Raw genomic sequence first — 21733 nt, forward strand, 5'->3', positions numbered from 1 at the left:
CTCTGGCTGTTGTTCCCCGTGTTTGCAGTGGCCTCTGACTGCCTGGTGATCTATGAGAACCTACCCTTCCAGCTGACCCCACCTTCCTCTCCTTGCAGGTGTACCGGATGGCTGACCGATGGCAGATCTCTCTGGGCTGAGAATACATTTTAGCATCGGCTGTTAAGGGCTTTCTGTACAGTACAGGAGGCTCAGTGTTTCCACCTGCTTAATGGGAGGAACCTTGTCCAACCTGCAGGCTCTTTGAGATGGGTGGGACTGCTGAACAGGCCAGGCGGGAGAAACTTTTGCACAAGGCCATGATACCTCTTAGTCTACCTGCCATATGCCACAGAGAGGACTGAATAAGCTGGGAACAACTTGTTGAGGGATCTGACATCCTAGTAAACGATGAGATCAGTAGTCGAGTCAGACCCTCATAGCAAGGGGGAATACAAGTGTGTTTCGGTCAGAGCGAGGGCGTGTGGGTGGGAAGTCCTGCCCTGGAGGGGCCACACTGACAGATACCTGTTGTCTGAGGAGCCCTGGAGGATTGTCACAGGCCAGCGGGGCGGAACCCGCAGCCCCCGGGCCCAGCCAGCGATTCCAGGCCCGTAAGTCGCGGGGAGAGCGTGTCTTTGTCCCCCCTCCTCCCCTCCGCCGCCTCTCCGACCCCCAGCGCGGGTCCCTCTCTGACCCCGAATAACTTGTTGGGTTTCCCCAGGGCTTTGTTTGCTCGGGGTCATCGCCTCCCGGGCCCTGGCCGGGGCGCACCGCCCTCGCGGGTCCCGCGTCTGACACCCCTCGGGCCCGGGCCCCCGCCCCCTACCCGCTCCGAGACCGGGGTCAAAGGCAGCCCGCGTCACGTGGTCGCCGAGCAGCACCGAATCGGCCGGGAGAGCCGAGGGAGAATCCGGGTGGAAGCCAGAAATCCAGCCCGGCTCGCGGCGCCCGGTCCCGCCCCGGCCCTTGCCGGGCCCCCGCAGCGTGCGCGCCCGCCCCGCGCCGCCGGATCGAGCCCCGCGCACGGCCACGGCGGGGGAGGTAGGCGCGGGCCGAGGGAGGCGGGCGGCCCGGCGGCCCTGTGCGCGCTCCCCACGGGCGGGGGCGCGGGCGCAGCGCGGCCAGCAAGGGGTTAAGCCGGCCCGCAGCCCGCCTCGCGCACGCCCGGGACCGGCGGCCGCGCGGCCACCCGCGCCGCTTCCCCCTGGCGCCCCGGCCGAGGCAGGTAAGAGGCCGGAGGGCCGGGCGGCCGGCGTCCCGGGTCGAGCTCTCGGAAGCCGGGCACGGCGTGCAGGCCGCGCGGGGGCCCGAGCGGCCCCGGGCGCAAGTTTGGTGCGCGCGGGCGCCGGGCGGGCGGTGGGAGGACAAAGGGGTGGGGGCCTCGCGGGTCCGGGCGGGCCGGGGTGCGGGCCGGGCAGCGCGGCAGCTGTAGGTCACGGATAATGTCACCCACGAGGAATGCCCCCTCCCCCTCCCCGGCTCCGGAACAGGGGAAACTTTTGTCTAGCATGGGAGGGGGCTAGAGGCCGGGTCCCAGCTTCGGGAATGGGGAAGGCGGCCGGACCGGTTTTCTCCGGGCCCCGAGCGGCCTGGTCCCTAACTCCCCTCCTCCCTCAGGACTCTAGCATTTGACCAGCATGAGGAGGGGACGCCTGTAGGACGCAGGGGTCTGGGAGCTGCCAGGAATCTGAGGACTCATCCATCATCTGGCTTTTATGTGCCAGGATCCCCACAGACCCTACATCTCACTATTGGTCCTCCCTCCTGACCCTAGAAGAGCTTGGGGGGACATTCTGGGACAATATCACCCTCTGGACTGAGGGTTAGACAGACCTAGGTGTTCGTCAGATCCCGGCTGTGTGACCTTGAGCAGGTTTTTTACCTTTCCTAGCCTCTGTTTCCTAACCTGTAAAATGGGTGTATCTGCCAGAGTGGGGATGAAGCCAGGGTGTGGGACCTGGGGAAATGTTGGCATGCTTGTATTCAACAAGTGTTCAGTGCGTGTTGCTGTGTGCCAGGCACTGGACTAACTCACTGCTTTACACGGTAACGTTTACAAAATTCTCCCACGTTACTGTTGGGCACATTTTAGAGGGGAAACTGAGGCACTGAATGGAAAAGGTCACGGAGGTAGGACGTGGGGCCTGGGGATTTGCCCGCTCTCTCTGTCCTGTATATCAACTACAGATCCCTACTAAGCCTTTTGATATGACTGGGTTTATGGTTTCATTTTCAGCTGAATCCTATGAACTGCCTCCCTGCCCCATCTCCCTTCCCCAGGTGAGATACCTGGCACTTGCTGGGTGAGCGAGGTCTTGTGCCCTTGCTCTTGTCAGAGTGGCAGCTGGAGGGGAGGTCGTTTGGAGCCCGTGATCAGAGGCTTCATGATGGTCCAAGTTCCGTTGCTGGCTGGGTCCTGGTAGGAACACTCTCCCAGTGTGGGTGGTGGTTCAGGGAGGAGCCTGTCTCCCTGGCTCCAACTGGGGACAGCTGGTGGCTTTGTCAACAGACTTCCCCAGCACCCAGGAGACCTGCAGAGACTTTTTAATTCCCTTTAGACCTGTCACTTTCAGATCAGCAAGGGGTAGGAGGTTGGGCTCAAGAGTAGAACTCTTGGGCAGATGAGGGACCTAAGGCCAAGGGTTTATGTTCCAAGTGTCTTAGCCCCAGGGCCCTCATTGCCCAACTAAGAGGCAGGCCTTGATACCCTAGCCTCAAAAATCCTTGGAGCCAGTATGAAGGATGAACTTTGAGTAGACTCGTCGCAGAGATACCTGTCTTTGTGTGTTCTAGAGTCCAGCTAGCCCAGTACTAGGCACCTTGTAGCCCCTCGGGAAAGACCCAACTGGTGACTCTGAACAGTGGCTCAGATCCCCACCAGTTTTTCATGTGCTAGTTGGGCTCAATCTTTTGGAGTGTGTGTGTGGGTAGGGTGGGGAGGGTTATGATTACCAATCAAGCTCTGATTGGGGGTTTTGAGTAATTACTTAAAAGATGGAATACAAATTGCTAATTAATGGCATCTTAAAACCTAGGACTAAGGGCTATGTGGTGGCTTCTTGTGGGAGGGAGGTTTGTGCATACAGCTCCAACTGCTCCAAGGCCGTCCAGCTCAGAGGGCGGGATTCCCAAGGATTTGTAGATTTTCCTTGGTCCCTGGGAATAGAGAGCTCTCCCAGGCTGACTTCCCTGTCAGCTTGAAGGAGCAAGAATGGGAATTCCCACTTAGCTCTGAAAAGCCAGGGATTAAGTAGAGGACTGGGAAGCCTGGATAAGGGCCCTTGGGGACTGGGGGCTGTCCCTTGTTGTGTGGTCAGACTCGTTTGTCATTCTGATCAGAGCAGAGAGGCCTCTGGGAAAGTCAACAGGTAAAGGAAGGAAGTCAGTGAGAGATGGACAGGGAGAGCCTCCCGTTGCTTGGGGTGTGCAAGGGAGAGTCTTCAGATTGAGAGATAAGGGCAGGAGGAAAGCTCAGGTGCCAGCGGAGAATGTGAGAGATGGCCTCAGCAGCCCAAGCTCTCTCTTCCCTGGCCTCAGAGTCCCGCATTGCCTATGCTCTGGGCCCATGTGTCTGTGCTTTAGTACCAACGCCAGACTTAGAAATCTCTGGGGCTTGCGCAGACTTCTTCTAGGTTGGAATTTTGTTTTGAGTATGGCTTGAAATAACAGAACTATTTGGAGGACATTCTTTGCTTGAGATGGGAAGTTGGGTAGTTTTTCAAATTCATATGGAGAATTTCTGTGGCCAGGGGTGGCAGGGGACATGAAGTGGGTTGACGCTCTGGCTGGATTTTGACTAGACAGGGCTGAAAGGATCAGAGGGGGATGGCTGGAGATGGGTGTGATAGGGTGATCTGCAGGGATGGTGCTCGAAGGACGGTGGAAGGGAGCACTTCCTGGTTGGCAATGTCAGCAAGGGTTCCCAGAGGAAGTATCTGAGGGTTCAGGCCGTCAGACAGGACGGTGGGCGCCGGACTGCATTGTGGGGATTTACAGGTCCTGCTCCTGAGCTAGGGTTTTATGTTGTAGCCGAGAAGACAGAAGGTTGTAAGTGGTTTGTTGAGATGGTGCCTGTTATAGTGCTGTGTGCCAGGCATGGTGCCAGGCTCCTTACAGACACCCATTGGCTTCTCACACTACCCTGCAGAGTAGCTGCTGCGGGTCACCCCACCCTGCCCTGTTTCTAGGCTTGGAAGGGTAGAGTCACTTGACAGTGCCAGAGCTTGAACCATACTGATTTGTTTATGTGCCACCTACTTGCTGTTCTCAGGTTTGTATTGGCCAAAGATGGTGGCAAGAGCGACAGGCTTGAGACCTGAGAACTCACTGACCTAGTCAGCTCAGGCAGGCCCAGGCTGACGCTGATGGCAGGAGAGGGACTACAGGATCTTGTAGTTGCCTTGGGGTTTGGCCCAGGTTTGGGGAGGACCTCAGCAAAGTCACTGTTCCAGTGTCTGGAAAGCTCCCTAGGGGCAGATGCCTGTAGGGTTTTTTTGAGGCCAAAGATAGCGGTAAGGTCACACCCGGGGCATCTACCCTGGGAAGAAACTGCCTGAGGACAAGGGGTGGACCTCATCGCTGAGTGCCTGCTAGGGAGCGGAGCGTCTGGTGAGGGTGTGGGACTCCGTACCCACAGGGCCAGGTTTGGGTGACTCCTCTCAGTTCCCTTTTTGCCTGAGAACTCGGAAGTGTGGTAGAGCTCAGCCTTCTTCCAACCCCACTGCTCTCATAGCTCATAGCCTTTCCTGTGTGCTTCAGGAAGTTCTAATACCCAGTGGCCTGCACAGCTAGCTTCTCAAGTCCCTGTGCTCTGAGGATACCCAAGCCAGCCTTCTTCCAGTAATACTGATTTTCCCTTCCTTCCTTCCTTCCTTCCTTCCTTCCTTCCTTCCTTCCTTCCTTCCTTCCTTCCTTCCTTCCTTCCTTTTTTGAGATAGGGTTTCTCTGTATTGCTTTGGAGCCTGTCCTGGAACTTGCTCTGTAGACCAGGCTATCTTCAAAGTCACAGAGGTCCGCCTGCCTCCCGAATATTGGGATTAAAGTCGAGCACCACCAATGCCCGGCTAAAAATGTTTTCTAACCTTTGTTTTTAGTTTATGTGTATGAGTGTTCTGCCTGCATGTGTGTCTGTACACCATGTGTGTTGGATCTTCTGGGATGGGAGTTACAGTTACCTCTGGAGCAAGCCAGAACCTGGCTTGCAGGAGTTGATTCTTGCCTTCCACTAAGGTCAGATATATCTGTGAGTTCAAGACCAGCCTGGCCTTCATAATGAGTTCCAAAACTAAGTCCTTCAAGTTGTCACCTGACTTGTACACATGCCACAGACACACTCACTCTCACACATTCTAAATGTGAAAACAAACACCCCCCCCAGCTTCAATTTTGGAAAGCGTGGTTGGTGTGCAGTACCCAGCAGGCAGGAGCCATTCAAAGTAGCAGGCTGGGAAGTGCAGGCGAGGAAACTGAGTCCTGGGGTGGTGGGACAGTCGCATGGCCCGCAGCAGCTGTATCTGGGAAGCTGGACAGGATTTCCTCCTTTTGTTGATGCCTCTGCTTTCTGCCTTCCTTCCTGTCACCAGGCTAAGGGACTCAAGTCCAACAGGCCCAGTCTCCTCCCTGGTGACCACACTGAGTAGTGTCTAAAACGTGTTCCAGGTGAGTTGGGCAGATGGCCCTATGGCTGCTTTCAAGACCCATCTCTCACAACCTGGGCTGTGGCCTTGGAGCTTCCAGGAGGGAAGGAGGAATGAAGCGTGGCAGGGAGAGGTGAGGAGAGGACTTAAGGTGGTAGTGAGGTACGGATCAAGTCAAGGCTGAAAGCAAGATTGGGTGCCAGACAGGCTGGGGCCAGGTCCCTGCTGTCACTTCTGCTTATGGGACTGCAGTTGTCCTTACCTTGAAGCTTTTAACTCTGCAGGGTCAGGGTTGGTTACTTATGCTTATCGGGACTGGCATTGTTATTATTTATTTATTTATTTGTTCATTCATTCACTTATTTTTTGGAAGGAATTGAGATGGTTTTTCTGTGTAATAGTCCTGGCTGTCCTGGAACTCACTCTGTAGACCAGGCTGGCCTCCAACTTACGTGGATCCACCTGCCTCTGTCTTTTGAGTGCTAGGATTAGAGGTATGCGCCACCACCCAGCTTTTCATTTTAAGTTTTTGGGTTTTTTTGGACAGTATTTCTGTGTAGCCCTGGCTGTCCTGGAACTCCAGGCTGGCCTCCAACTCAGAGATCTGCCTGCCTCTGCCTCTGAGTACTGGGATTAAAGGCGTGTGCCACCACTGTCTGGTGATAGTTACTGTTTTTGGACACAGGGCCTTACTGTGTTGCCTGGCTGGCCTATAACTCATTAAATAGACCATGCTGGCTTTCAGTTCGGCCTCCCTGAGCTAGATTAAAGATGTGCACCACCAAGCCCAGCTTGATAGTTATTCTTGACTGAGATGCTCACATTCTGTTTTTTTTTTGGGGGTGGGGAGGGTATTGGTTTCAAGACAGGTTTTCTCTGTGTAGCTTTGGAGCCTGTTGTGGAACTCGATTTGTAGACCAGGCTGACCTCGAACTCACAGAGATCAGCCTGCCTCTGCCTCCTGAGTGCTGGGATTAAATGTGCAACCACCGCCCGCTCTCACTTCATTCTATTTTTTTTTGTTTTTTGTTTTTTTTTTGTTTTTTCGAGACAGGGTTTCTCTGTAGCTTTGGAGGGTGTCCTGGAACTCACTTTGTAGACCAGGCTGGCCTCGAACTCACAGAGATCCGCTTGCCTCTGCCTCCCGAGTGCTGGGACTAAAGGCGTGCGCCACCAACGCCCGGTCACTTCATTCTTAAAACAGCAGTGGAAATGGAATTAATATCACCTTTAGGCAGCTATGGCAGCCTAGGTTTAGAGGGACCAGTGGCTCCCCCTGGAGCTTAGACTCAGGATCACAGTCAGTGTTTACTGATTCTGAAAGGCTCCTAAGTAGCTCCTTGTTCCAGAGGACCCAGGTTCAATCTCCAGCATCCCCATGATGGCTCACAACTATAATCCCAGTCCTAGGCATTCTGACACCATCTTCTGGCCTTCATGGGCACTATACACAAGTAGTGTACAGGCATACAATACATTCAGGCAAACGTGCACATAAAATGAAAATGAGTAAAATCTTAAAAAAAAATCCCAGAGGTCATGTGATTAAAAGATGGCGGGGATTCTGGTCTTTCCGGCCTGAGGTTTGACTTCACGATGGAGAGTCTGGATTCTCAGCACCCTTGGGCTGGCCAAGGGCTGGCTTGTCTGGACAGGTCTCCAGGTGGCGGAGGGCGGAGGGAGGTTGTAGGCTTTGCTCAGTGGCAGACATCTCTGGTTTGTACCCTCTGCCTTGCTTCCATTTAGCTACCTGCCCGGGCAGATGCCAGCGAGAAGTGAGTGTTGTCATAGCCAGTCCTTTATTCAGATTGTGTCCCTCGGCCTGCGTGCCCTTCCTCCTGACAGCTGTGGCATCCGGGCCCATGCTTTTATAGGAATGGAAGCAGTAGGTGCTTTCCCTGCAGGTTTCAGCCAGCGGTCTCGAAGTTGGAGCACTGGCATTTGTGTTACCTGGGAGCTTGTAAGACCCACTGAGTCAGGTGCCGGGTGCTGAGGCCCAGCAGTCTGTTCAGTTGCTCTCCCAGCGGCTCTGACACGCAAGAACCACTGGATTAGGTCATGGGAAGGTCAGGGCCTCTTTTCTCTTTTCAGTTCACTCAGATCCCAGCACTTGGAGGAACCCAGGAAAGCCCAGTTCCTTTTTGTCCTATCTCTTTAGTGAGTGCCGGCTAGGCCATTTAACAGAAAAACAAATGTCTCTTTCTTTGGACCCTGTTTTCAGCATATTTAGATATGGAAACAAGTGTGGGGGCATCCATGGAAAGCCTAGTTTCTCTCCACTTTCTCTCTCTCTTTCTGTCTCTGTCTCTGTGTGTCTGTCTGTCTGTCTGTGTGTCTGTCTGTCTGTCTGTCTGTCTCTCTCTCCTCTCTTTTGAGGGGATCTCACTATCCTCATTATGTAGCCCTGGCTAGTCTGATACTATGTAGACCATGCTAACCTTGAATTTATAGAGATATCTACCCTTTTTGCTTCCTGGGTGCTGTGATTAAAGGTATTCACTATTATGCCCACTGTCTACTGTGTTTCAAAGGAGCTACCATTTTGGACGAGTGCCCCATACCCTAAGAAACTGTCTTATGAGAGCTTTGGGTTACAGTTTAACCCTGTGAGTATAAGAAAGAATATTAGGACAATTTGAGGAAGACAGTTTGGGAGTAGGAAGAGTGTGAGAGAGATTGTGTTGGCCAGAGTGGGTGCCAGGAGGCTGGGCAGAGTGCCTTTAATCCCAGCCCTCAGGAGGGAGAGGCAGGAGGATCTCTGTGAGGTTAAAGCCAGCCTGGCCTACAGAGTGAGTTCCAGGACCACTAGAATGACATAGAGAGACACTGTCTCAAAAACAAACAATAAAATGGGTGCAAGGGACAAGCCAGCTGTGTTGGACCTGGGCTGGGGTCAGAGAATGTGGGTCCTGCATCAGAGAATGGTGTGTTAGGGATGTGTGGGCATGCATATTTATGGCTCAGTGGCCGGATATGGGTCTGAGAAGCCTTAGCTGTCACCAGTCAGTGGTTTTAAGCATCTCAGTAATTCTAATGATGATCATAATTGCTGCTCACATCTATTGACAGTTAGTTTATCAGTGCTTGCTGGACATCTCAGAAGCAATTCCAGAGTAACCCTCTAAATTAGGGAGGAGCTGTAGTCACTTCTGTTTCATAGATGGAAGTACCTAGGCCATGATAGCCAGGAGGAATAGATTCAGAAATGTTTGTTTGCTCATTGAGACAAATGGAACTCACAGAGATCCTCCTGCCTCTGCTCCCAAGCAGGACCCTCTACTGCAGACACTGTTACTCTCTGTTCTGTCCATGAGCTGCCTGACTAAAGGCCCCAAGGTATGGTGAGAGGTTAAATTTGAGAAATAAAGTGAGTTCCCTTTGGTTTTGGTTGGGTGAAGTGGGAGGGGTAAGATCAGTTTACTAGGGGCCATTATCGAGCACTAGGACCAGATCCCAGCAGCCTTGCGAACATCTGTAGCTTCAGCTCCAAGGGGTCTGAAGTCTGCTTCTGGTCTCTGTGCAAGGGAACGCGGGCGCGCGTGGGCGCACACACACGCACGTACACACACGCACACATACGCGCGCACACGCATGCAAGCAAGCTCACACGTATGCGCGATGATAGCTCAAGCATACATAAATAAAATAAACTTTCAAAGTCTGTCTACCATCTACCCTGTTCTTTGCTGCCTGTATCCCCAGTGTACTTTCTAGAAGCCCCAGGATTTCCTGGTGGCATAGCAATCTTTCATCTCACAGTTGAAGGACTAAGGCTCAGACAGGAGCCGAGAGGGTCTCACTCGGGCTGCACAGGGTGCCAGACCAGGGAGTCCAGAATTGTCGCTGTCGTTCTTACCCAGGGAAGGTTTTCTTTGAACTATCCCATCCCTCTAGTCTTTGGCAGGCTGTGTAGCCATATCCTCTCAGGGTGGCCTAGGGCAGTTCTGGGAAGAGAGATGGGGGTGCCCTGGGAGACAGCTGCCAAGAAGGGGTGGGGCAGTTTCCACGAGGAAGATCACCAAGAAGCCCAAACCCCAGACGGAAACCAAATGTATTTTCTAGGTCCTGAGAGGATATTTGGAACAATGGCGGTAGGATGGGGGAAGCTGGACTGGAAACAGGTTTCTTGATATCTTTAAAAAAAAAGTTGAGTCTGTAGGTTTGACTTTTGTTTTTCTGAAGGATGTTTATGTAATTTCCCGAAGGCAAGATCCAGAGCTCTGTGAAGTTGTCAGGCCTGTTTATAGATTCAGGGCCTTGGAGCTGGGCAAGACTTCCATTAGGGAGCCTCCCCACCTCACTAGCAGATTGAGAGGTGGGGGGACTGCCAGAAGTCTCCCAGCCAGAGGCAGCCCAGAACTTGGGCTAGAATGGGGTCTTCATGGCCTTGCCGTCAGATCTTGATTTGTTGGAGATGGCAAGGGATATTGGGGGTGGGGGGCGCTGGAGGCTTTGGAAACTCATTGCTGCCGGAGTTGGGGAAGGCCAAGTTGGTCTGTAGCAAGGTGGTGGGCAGAAGGCTGGATGGATTACTGGCTGAGACCACCATGTCCAGATGCTGGGCCTAGCTGCACACCGCCTACCCAGCAGCTAGGAACTCTGAGTCACACTCAGTAGGGTACAGAGTCACAGGCCATTGTGTGTCCTGATTCATTCTGTTTTCCCAGTTCTGCAGGGATGACTAGGCCCTGGCCCCGATTGTGCCCATAAGTGTGGGTGATGGGCTCACTGCCTACAGATGAGAGACCTCAGAGGGCTGTGAGCAGCCCTTCCCTCTGCTCCTGGTTTCGTGTCTATAGGGTACTCTGTGGTCATGGCCCACTGGTTCTCTCCAGCACAGGGTTTTGTGAGCCCCTAAATTCAGATGTGGAGTTTTGAAGGCATTTTTATATACTGCTTTTCTCTCTTTTTTTAAATAAAAAAATTAACCTATTTTATGAGTATGGATGTTTTGCTTGCATGTATGTCTGTGCACATATGCATGCCTGGTATTTGTGGAGTGCAAAAGAGGATGTCAGATCCCTGGAACTGAAATTAGGGAGAGTTGTGAGCCACCATGTGGGTACTAGGAACCGAATCTGGGTCCTCTTCTTTTTTTTCTTAATTATTTATTTTTATTTCATGTACATTTGTGTTTTGCCTGCATGTATGCCTGTGTGAAGGTGTTGGGTCCCCTGAAACTGGAGTTACAGACAGGTGTGTGCTGGGAATTGAACAAGGGTTCTCTGGAAGAGCAGCCTCTGCTCTTAACCACTGAGCCAACTCTCCAGCCCCTGAATCTGGGTCCTCTTTTTTTTTTTTTTTTTTTTTTGGTTTTTCAAGACAGGGTTTCTCTGTATTGTTTTGGAGGCTGTCCTGGAACTAGCTCTTGTAGACTAGGCTGGCCTTGAACTCACAGGAATCTGGGTCCTCTTAAGCAAGTGCTTTTAACTTCTATGCATCTCTCTAGCCCTTATACTGTTTCTTTAAAAAAAATCTTTAATCCCAGCACTTGGGAGGCAGAGGCAGGAGGATCTCTGTAAGTTCGAGGCCAGCCTGGTCTACAGAGCGAGTTCCAGGACAGCCTCCAAAACAATACAGAGAAACCCTGCAAAAAAACAAACAAATAAACTAAAAAACCCCAAAGATGTATTTACTTTATGTATATGGATGTTTTGTCTGCATGTACCTCCATCTATCTGTACCTCAGAAGAGGTCATCTGATCACAGGGTACTACAGTTATAGGTGGTTTTGAGCCACCATGTGGGAGCTGGAAAGTGAACTTAAGACCAAGAGCAGCCCGTGCTCTTAAGCGCTGAGCCATCTCTTCAGGCCTCACTGTGTTTAAGAAAGAGTCTTGTCAATTTTAGCAGATTGACAGAGCGATAAGGTATTCTGCGATGAGCGAGGGCCGTGTGCACTATAGGCTGGAGAGAAGGGGCTATGTCACACTGCTGTTTCAAGTGTGGTCCCAGAGGTGTGAAGCTAGCTCCCCCAGTTAGGATCTGTATGACCTTGGTGACCTTGTGTTTCAGGTTCCTCGTGTATAGAATGGCAATATCTAGGGATGCTTATCTGTTCAGTCAGAATGTACATGGGGAGGACACCCCCAGTGCCTGGTACAGAACTGTCACTTGAAAAGAGTTTGGTACATGGCTGTCCCTGCTGCAGGTCTGTGGTTTGGCCTTCTAAATGCCTGCCCCAGTTCTGGGTCTCCCCCCATCCCTGGGCTCACCGGGCGCCGGGGCCGCAGGGCAAGGATGTCGGGTTGCAGTGGGTAGGCAGTGAGGGTAGCCTTCTCTGCATTCTGGGACTCCCGGCCCAGGCGCTCCCACACTGTGTCCTGAGGCAGGCTTATGTAACAACCTGGCCTGGCCAGGCAGGACAAGATTCTCAGCCTCGTTTTGTCCCTCCATTGTCTCTTCAGCTCCCTTCCCCCATGGAGCTGTTGTTAGCCGACTTCCTCGAGCTGCAGGTCTGAAATCGGACCCCTGCTATTCTCCCACCAATTGATTTAGCCTGATTGATTTCGGCTGCAGGCTCTGAGGCAGGCAACCCCTCCTTTCAGTGTCCAGGGCCTGTGCTTCTTCGGAGACTGGCAGGCACCCTGGGTTTTTGAGGAGACGTCGGTTACTAAGTGGCAGGGGCTCCTGGTGTGCCTGCCAGCCGGTAAGGCCAAGAGGCTGGTGTTCCCCGTGGTCCCAGCTTTGCATTTGTCTCCTTTCGTCCCCGGCCTCACTTTTCAGCCGAACACTTCTTCCAGGCCAGCCTTCCTGGTACAGAGAATCGGTCTCTCTGACTGGCCTCCATTGGGCCAGTCAAACTCCTGTGCTGAGCTCTGCAGTGAACTCGACAGTGTCTTTTCTGTGCTTTTTAAGAGAACAGAGGTTACAAGCTGGCAGGCCACATATGCCCTATGGGCAGATTCTGTTTGGTCCATGCCAAATATTGAGCTAGTCAACAGGAAATTTTACATAAAAAAAAATCACACTTCTTGCTTTACTGCAAAAACTGGAACATCAAGCTGGGCATGGTGGTGTATGCTGTTAGTCCCAGAGTTTGGGACCCCGCCTCCCAGCTTTTCCTGCTCCCCATTAGAGGATTGCAAACCCCAAGCTTGCATTCTCCAGGGGCTCCTGCTGGGGATGAGGCCTGTGCTCTTTACTGACCCTGCCTGTCATTTCATGTGTTTCATAATCCTGGACCCCAGGGACATCTGAGTTTGCCACCCTGTCCTTAGGGCAGGGAGCTGCTTTCTCTCCCGCTTGGCACTGTGCTGCCTGCTGGTCTCCTGTGGGCCGTGAGGGTGTGGACTGTTCATATCTGTGTCCTGGAAATGTGCTTAGACTCAGGACTGTGCATACAGCAGGAGCATAATAATGACATCCCGTGGGACTGAAGGTGTGGTAGAGGCTATCGTTTTGCCAGCTGTGAGTCAGCCTGCCCCGGTTCTGGGGTCTCCTTCCAGACAGGCTGCAGCTGATGCTCGTTTGTGTTCCTTTACCGTAGTCAGGCTTGCTGTAGCACAGGCGGTCCTGGTACCCACCGTGGCCTTCCTGTCAGGCCTTCTCTCTGACACAGCCTCTGAGAGTGCTACTTCACACTGCCACAGCACACATGGTCCAGCACATGCTCACAGAAACCTGCGGGCTCAGCGGTTCTCAGCAGTACCTGTCTAGGTCTGCCCCTGTCGTCCTGGGACAAAGGGGAGGGTGGAAACCAGTGTGCACAGTTCTGGTAGCCATTGCACTAGGCTCTCCTGGTCGCTCCGTACTCTTGGTGATTATGCTGTTTTATTTAGCCTTCAGCTCCTTTGTCCAGCTGTCTGTTCATTCAAGGGTTATTGGGCTCATTTTCTGATTTTGTTTTGTTTTTCGAGACAGAGTTTCTCTGTATTGTTTTGGAGGCTGTCCTGGAACTCACTCTGTAGACCAGGCTGGCCTTGAACTCACAGAGATCCGCCTGCCTCTGCCTCCCGAGTGGTGGGACTAAAGGCGTGGACCACCAATGCCTGGCTTGATTTTTTTTTTTTTTGAGTAAAGTTCTTATTGTTTAAGCCTTGGATGGCCTTTGAACTCGCTCTGTAGATCAGGCTGACCTCACACTCACAGAGATTCACCTGCCTCTGCTCTTAAGAACCGTTAAGAACTGGGATTAAAGATGTGGGCCTCCATGCCAAAGAAGATGGAACCTTTTGGAAGTGGTCTTTGCTGCTAGGTCACACTTACCCTGTAGACAAGAAAACCCTGGGACTAACAAAAATTGCCTATAGATTTCTGTCTACTGACACTGTCCTAGCCTTTCCCTCCCCAAAATATCTAGACACTTTGAGCACTGTGTCTTAGGGCGTAGGGTCCAGTGCTGGTAGAGGACATTAATAGGAACACCTCCCTATCCCACCCCTGGCTTTTCATTCACCCTCTGGGCCAGCACGCAGGGTTCCTCCTTCCCTGTCACTATGGCTCTGCGTGCTTGTGGAATCAGTCTTCAAGGATAGCACATTAGGCAGGTTTGTGGGGTGGGCTAGAGTCCTGTTCCTGCCTTGGCCAGGCCCAGAGGGTTTCACTTCACACGCTGACAGCTCAGGAGAAGGGTGCCCTGAGAGAGGTGTAGTCTTATCCAGAAGGGGAAGAAGCCAGAAGTCTGGCTCTTAGCAGGTAGGTGCTAGGCCCCCCGCTCTCAGGCCTTATAAGAAATGACTGGTGTGCAGGGGGTCTGTGGCACACAGGCTGAGACATTAAGTATAAGACCGAACAAGCCATTTACAGCTGAGTGAACTGAGGTTCTAAAGGGAGGAGGCTCTCCAAATGTTAGCCACACAGGTGTGAAAGTCAGGCTGCAATCTCAGATCTTCTCACGCTAAGCTAGGCTTTGCTTCCCTGTCCTCATCTCCCTCTGTACAGATAGTGGCAGATTCGATGCAGTGGGAACAATCAACTGATTGTCTGAAGACTGAGCAGGGCCTCCGTACGCTGGAGGCATGAGATAGGCTAGGTATGGGAGTGACCCCTTAAATACCCTGCATCCTGTTTCTTGGTTTTCCCTTGCACTGTCTTCATGGACCAGCTGTCTGTGAGCCCACTTCTGCCTGGCACTGGCTGTGGGCTCTTTCTTCTGAGAACAAAGCTAGTTTCTAACAGTCTTCCTGCTGACAGAGAAGGGCAGGCGAGGCCCTGGCTTTCCCCTCCATCTGCTAAGAGCATTTGTGGGCTGTTGTGAAGGCCATCAGCAGCCCTGTCAAGGCTCCTTCTGGCAGCCCAAGTGTCAGGACCTAGAGTCTCTCCTCAGGGGCCAAAAGACTGTAGACAGAAACAGAATGTCATATCCAGTGGTCACCGTTAGGAATTTGACCAGGACTGGTCACATGAGACCATAGAGGTTTCGTTAAGGCTGAGGTGTGGTACCACTCTCAGGGCTCCGAGACTAGAAGGGAGATAGTGTCCCATTCAACACATTTTTACAAAGCGTCTGCTTCACTGGGACCCTTTTCTAGGAACTGACACAGCGGTGCACAGAATAGACCAGGACTCTGTTTTCATGTATCATGTCACCAGTCGGGTCGAGCCAGTTAATCAGTATAAACACATTGTAAGTGCCAAGTGCTAAGCCCCCCTAGGAGAAGTAAAGCTGGCCTGGGGATAGCAGGTGTGCCTGGCTATGCCACAGCAGGTGGGTGTTTCCCACGGCAGGATGCTGGTACAAATTTGCCGGGCAGAGGGAGCATCAAGCCCAGTCTGCACATATGAGGAGCAGCAAGGCACCTGGGCAGGCAGAAGGTGGGAGTGGGGAGGGGAAGGGCTTCTCGCTCCTTCTGAGGGAGGACTTTACTGTTTAGGAATGAGTAAAGGGGAAGCCTCTGCAGGGTTTGGGGCGCAGGACTGCCCTGTTTAACCCTTCATGCAGAGGGTATCCAGATGAAGAACGAGATGGCTCAGTGGCAGGGAGGTAGGGGCCACCAGGGGTGGCTTCTGGATTTATCTTGCAGATGAGCTGACAGATTTGCTGAAGGATTAGATGTGGGTGTGAGAGGAGAGTGTTGCTGGCTGGAGGAACCGGAAGGACATTGTTGATACTAACTGGATTGGGAAGGCTGAGGACAAGCAGGCTTGGAGAGAGAAATGGTGATCTCTGGTCAGTTGGGTTGGGGTGTGGCATACCCTGATGGAAAGTAGCTGGGCCCTGAGTGCTGTCCGGTTGTGAGCTGTGCCTGCTCCAAGAGTCTGCCCTGAGACAAATGCTTTGGCTCTTTCAGTTCTGTCTGCAAACCTGCCTCCCCTCCTCCTGACAGAGAGGACCGTAGGTCCTGGTGGAGGCCCACACCCTTTGTGTGGCATGCCTCATGGGAAGAGTTTTCGGTGGGACTGAGGAGCTTGAAGGAGGCTCAGGCCCTAGCTCTGCTAGCCAGCTCCCTGTTTGGTTTGCCTTTCTCCGTGCTGCCCTGGCCTGGAGTTCTGAGCGTAGCAGGGAGCGTTTGAGGAGATAGCAAAGTATGCTGATTAAGAATTTGGGCTTAACTGGGTGGTGGTGGTGCACACCTTTGATCCCAGCACTTGGGAGGCAGAGACAGGCAGATCTCAGTGAGTTCAGGCTAGCCTGGTCTACAAAGCGAGTTCCAGGACAGCCAGGACTGTTACACAGAGAAACCTGTCTCAAAAAACCAAAACCTAAAAAAATAAAAAAATAAAATAAAATTGGGCTTAGAGTCAGGCAAGTGGACAGTGAGTCCTTCCTCTGCTGCTTGGCAGTGAGACTCTGGGCAAATGAAAGAACATCCCTGATCCTCTATTTTTCTCATCTGTGTAAACAGGGTGATCCTAACACCTGCTTCACAGGGTTATTTTGAAAGTTAATGAGAGATATGCAGAAAACACTAAGCAAAGATCTGACACCACACTCAATTAGAAGAAGCTGTTAGGAGCAATGACCTGTGTGATCCATCAGGGTAGAGGTTTTGTTTAGTAGGTTATAGGAGCCATGCAGTTTTTCAAGCAAGAGCACATTTATGGGGTTGGAGAGATGGTTCAGTGGTTAAGAGCTGCTCTTCCAGAGGACCCAGGTTCAATTTCCAGCACCCACATGGCAGCTCCCAGCTGTCTGTAACTCCAGTTCCAGGGCTGCTGACATTTTTCACACTGAAGCGTGTAAAAAATAAATAAATTATTAAAAAACAAACAAAAGAAGAACACATTTACTTGTGGTTGTTAAGATCTGAGATAGTACGGGTCTGGGTTGTTCCAGGAATTTCCCTTTGAGGTATGGCAGGTAAGATGCTTAAGCAAAGTCTCAGAAGGCCTCCTTATGTGGTCACCTCCTTTTGTTCCCATGAGTCTCACGCAGAATCTTACTGCCTCACAGTTGGAACAGGGCTGGCCCGGCTAAAGGTCCTTGGCTCTGTTCCTTCCCCTTGTACCTCTGTACCTTCCCTAGCTGAGGGTCTTTGTTGTGTTGGCATGACAGCACAGGTCTCAGGGAGGAGGGTGGTGATTTCCTGTTCCTAGGGACTCCTTGTTTCTGCCATTCAGTGTCAGCCTTAGGGAAGTATGAGTGAGAGGCTTGAAGGGTAGGTAACATTGAGGGTACTTAAGGGACATTCCAGACATTGAGTTAGGTGTGGCGCTGCATACCTCCAGTGCTAAGTACTCTAAGAGGTTGAGGCAGGAGGATCACTTGATCCTAGGAGTCCAAATGTGGGCACCAAAACATTTGTGGTCCACCTGGGCTACACAGTGAGACCTTGACTGAAACAAAGCAAACAGTTAGGGCAGTAACAGGGCTGGCTGCGGGGCAGGCTGGGCTGGAGTGGCATTCCTCTGTGCACTTGGATGTGGCCTTGGCTCCTGGTCGGGGTCCAGGCAGGGTGGTGCCTGCTTCAGTGGAGCCACGGAAAGGTTGACAATGAGTGGAATGTGGCCCCCTAAGGACCCACACACTTCACTGGTCCAGGCATGCTGGTTGAACCCTTTGCTTTGTAAGCCTTTTCTAGCGGTTGAGTTGTGCCAGGACAGCCAAGGACATTTCAAAGTCCCTGGGACAACACTGGGCAGTGCTTGTGTTCTCAGGGTCCAAGGGTGTTTAGGTCTGTGGGAAAGGGTCTGGAGACACTCCAGCAACTTTTCTTAGCATCTAGGTAAACTGAGGTCCAGAGAAAGCAAGACGCTTGACCAAGATCTCACATGGCCTCCCCCTCACGTCTGACACTTCCTTCTGTTCCTGTGTCCCTTGCTCAGACGCCTGGCCTCATGCCCAGACAGACGTTTATATCCACCTCCCTCTGGAGGCTCCCCAGGAGCTTTGTTTGTCCTCCTGTTATCATAATTTCGCCGTGCCCTGCCAGGCGCTCGCACTATTTGATATGTCTGACCTCTTGTCCCCTTGTAGTGTGCTTGGGATGGAGCCTCCTAGACAGAGTATACAGTACAGAGGTCTAGGCCTCAGGCTCTGGAGCCATTCAGCTTGGGTTTGAGCCGCTCAGCTCTTTCCTCTGTGTGTAGCGTGGAGATGGTGGGCATAATGGCCCCCTGGAAGGCTCAGCATCCCCGTCTGCTCAGTGAGATCAGCACAGGCATTAGCTTGCAGGGTGGTTGGGGGATGGGCAGCTGAGATGACAGGTGGTATGCTGGTAAGACATAAGCTCTCACATGTGCTCATGGCTGTCACGAAGGCCGATTGGCTGGTTTGGCAAATTGAGTGTGGGGTGGGCTCAACTCTGTGCAAGGAGGCAGAGGAGTGGGCTTTGAGTTTGCCATCTCCTGTGTGCCTTTAGGGGAAGTTGTGTGTCCTTCCTCCTGAGGATGGGGGAGAAATCCTTATCATATTTTCCCAAAGCTGTCATGTGATACTAAAGCAATGGTGTGAGGCATTGTGTTTGTGGTTCAAAAATGGCAGGTGTAGGCTGGGACAATGAGGACAGTAACCATAGCGGTGGACAGCTGGCTGGGTGGCAGGCTGGCCAATCTGTGGAGTTCCCAGTGCCCACATGGGTTCCCCTCTCCACCTGCCTGTTCCCAGCCACCTTGCACATTAGTTTCAACATATGTCCCAGGAAACGTGGGAAGTACAAAGATCCCACGGCATTTCGAAGGACTTGGTGGGGTTGGGGTGACCTGTGTCCAGGAATTAAGAGCCAAGACAGGCACCAGTTTGAATGTCAGCTAAGTATTTCCCCACTGGGAGTTTGAGCAGTCAGCTGAAGCTCTGTGAACCACAGTCTCCTCGCTTGTGAAGTCAAGCCCGGAGAAGATGCAGGGGCTCAGCAGTTGGCAGAGGGGAGGAAGACAGTGGAATTCTGGGCTGTGGTGAGCTGGGCTATTGTGCCTTTAGGTGGATGAAGTGGATGTCAGTTGTGCCTGATCTTGAATCTCAGTTGAGGGTCAAGAGAGCCTATGAGACCATCTAGTACAATTTCTTTTACAGATGAAAGAGGAAGCCTAGAAAGAGGAGGTGCTTGCATGAGGTCCCAGGTTGGTTATTCCAAAGCCGGGCCTCCTGTGAGGAATAGAGGAGCCACCCTCACCCATGTCTTTCAACTGTCCCCACACCTTGCTTGCTTCACTGAGCAGAGTCCTGGGAGTAGTGTGTGGTGTATTTATCAGGAGCCTTTTGGGCTACCTGGTGACACCATCTGGAGTGCCCTCAGTCCCCTTCCAAAGGACCCTGAGGTAGGTCTGGTGTACCCTTTGTTCTGCTCTCTGCTCTCTGGAGAAGCCACTTCCTCCTTCGCCAGCCTCTCCCCACCCTCTCTGCTGCTAGCTGTGCCTCCAAGTGACTGCATTGAGCCCCCTCATGCCCCAGGTGTATTGGCAGCAGACTCTTGTCATGGTGACAAGCTCCAACAAGTCCGAAGGGACAGGCTGCTTTCATGTGGGCCTTCAGGAAACATCCTTTGTCTCCGCAGGCCTGTTGTGCCCACCAGGCCTTTAGCAAATTAGGGGCCTCTGTGCCTCCGGAGTCATTCTACCCACTGGCTTTCCTTTGTACTGTCTTTAGTGCCTCCAGGCTTTTAGCATCCCCAGGGCTTTGACTTCTTTGGGGCTGGCTGGGCTTAGGGTACTCCTCTGGTGAGTCTCTTATTGCTGCCCAGGTGTGCGGTTTTTTGTTTTTGTAAACTAGTTTGATACCCAACTTTTTGTCGATGGATGCTCTTCCCTCGGCCTCCCTAGTGCTGAAACCCAGGTGACTTGTCCCTTGTAGGGGTTCCCTGGAACCCCTGTTGTCCTTGTGCTGTGACTCGAGAGGCTGAGAAGTTAGCCCACAAGTGTGAGCATGTCATCTTATTGGTTCCACTGCTGTTCTTGGGCCTGAGCTTCTGCCATTAGAGAAGGGCTTTGTACTTTTTTGGTGTCCTTTCAGAAGCTAAATCCAAGTCCCTTTTCTGGTGGACACTTCTGAGTGTTGGCTGCCATAAAGTTATCCCCAGCTGGCCTGACTTTTCCCAGTTTACTGTGTGACCAGAGCCACGTTGCTGTTTCTCTCTGGGCCATTGCTGGGTACAAGCTTTGCAGCTCTAGCTTGTGGACACTCACAGGGACTCTGACACCCTCCATGTTCCTGCCAGTCACCTTTCTTCCTTCTCTGTGGGGCGGGACAATGGGAAGGGCCTGTGTCAGCTCAGCTAGGGCGGGGTCAGGAGCCCAAAGCCAACGTCATGGATCCTTTGACTTCCAGATGGTACCAAGAGGGATAGCAACCTTCTCTCCTCTTTTCAGGACAGGTAGGAAATTGTGGCTGGTTGGGGAGGTCACAGGGAAGTCAAGTGCAGCTGGAAGCCAGTTGACACTTGGTGCTTGTCAGGGTTCTTTCCATGCCTCCCTGTCACCTTTCCTGAGAGGGACCAGAGAAGCCAGCCTCTCCTAGGGTTGGGGACATGCTTTTCTTCTCGTATGGAGGATACCTTCTGCTTGCTGGGGGCCCCTGGGTTTGCTGGGCCTGGGAGGTTCAGGAGTCCAGACTGGCTGCCCTGCGAGGGAGGTGGTGAGAGAACAGGAGGCTTCCTGGAACAGGGTTGTTTGCTCTGGGTGCCCTAGGACCATCTCTCTCCCTCTTCCCTTCCCCCATCCCAGAGGGCTCTAGTCCCTGGCTCTGGGACTAGGTGCAGCTGTGTGAAGTGAGTGAGGAGCCAGATGCAGAGGTTCCCAGCAGAGGTTCCTCACATCTGGTGGGTCCCGTCATTCCTGTCCTGGTTCCCGTCAGTGCTGGCCTCTTGGTCCTTTTGACTGTTGTCCTCAGTCCCCTGCCCTGTCCATTCTGAATGTGTGTTAATGTGCAGTGTGTGTGTGTTTAGACCCACTCACCTGGGGCCTGGGTGTACATACAGCAAGCTCCTAAGCCTGGCATGGCGTTCTGTCTGTCAACAGTCAGGAGGAGAAGAAGCCGGTTCCAAGAGTGCCCTGGCAACATGTGCTGCCATAGGGAGGTGGCGGGCTGGCCTGGTAGGTTGTTGAGGTGGAGGAGGAGGAACGAACAGGTGATGTTGGTTGAGGGATGTGAAGGGAAAGTTTAGTTCTACAGCTTCCTGGAATAGCTAGGGGAGTCAACAGCAACACCTGAGGCGGGCAAACTAAGGAACTGAAGTTCCTTCAGGGCAGCGGGACCCTGGAATGGTGATCTCTAAAGGTACTCACTTGTTACATATGTGGCTTTACTTCTCTAGCCACAGAGCTGAGTGTCTAGTCATTGTTCTGTTGTTGAAAAGAGACCATGATCAAGGCAACTCTGACAAAGGAAAACTTTGGGTCTGGAGAGATGGCTTAGTGGTTAAGAGCACTGACTTTTCTCCCAGGTTCAATTCCCAACACCCACATGGTACCTTACAACTCTCTGTAATTCCAGTTCCAGGGGATCTGACACCCTCACACAGACATACATGCCGGCAAAACACCAATGCACATAAAACAAAAATAAAAGATAATTAAAAAATTAGGAAAACCTTTAACTGGTTACCTTATAGTTTCAGAGCTTAGTCCATTGTTATTAAGAGAAACTGGTCCTGATGTGGGCTTTTGAAACCTCAAAGCCTGCCCCTAATAGGAAGAAGCTCCAACGAGACCATACCTCAGCCAGCAAGGACATACATACCTCCTAATCTTTTTAATCCTGTCAAACAGTTCCACACACTAAGCATTCATGTGAGCCTATA

At 52.3% G+C, this 21733-nt stretch overlaps 1 protein-coding gene and 1 long non-coding RNA gene across 4 annotated transcripts in view; one reads left to right on the forward strand and one right to left on the reverse strand.

Moving 5' to 3' along the window:
* Positions 1–941: 941 nt before the first annotated feature.
* Positions 942–21733, forward strand: part of Ndst1 (N-deacetylase and N-sulfotransferase 1) — a 60269-nt gene continuing 39477 nt past the window's right edge. Inside the window, exon 1 of one of the 3 annotated variants that reach the window (XM_040741759.1) lies at positions 942–1023. The gene's annotated coding sequence lies outside the window, so the exon portion shown is untranslated. Of the gene's footprint in view, positions 1024–1133; positions 1208–19896; positions 20309–21733 lie in introns of those variants that run through there. The other 2 variants (XM_040741758.1, XM_013116768.3) reach the window with 2 other exon arrangements.
* Positions 16536–21135, reverse strand: LOC110341760. Its single transcript, XR_005875724.1, has 2 exons — positions 20889–21135; positions 16536–16730 (listed from the first exon to the last, which is right to left on the reverse strand). It is a non-coding gene; the product is annotated as an uncharacterized LOC110341760 (long non-coding RNA).

This window comes from Mesocricetus auratus, unplaced genomic scaffold (assembly GCF_017639785.1).
Source record: "Mesocricetus auratus isolate SY011 unplaced genomic scaffold, BCM_Maur_2.0 Super-Scaffold_6730, whole genome shotgun sequence".
Lineage (NCBI taxonomy): Eukaryota > Metazoa > Chordata > Mammalia > Rodentia > Cricetidae > Mesocricetus > Mesocricetus auratus.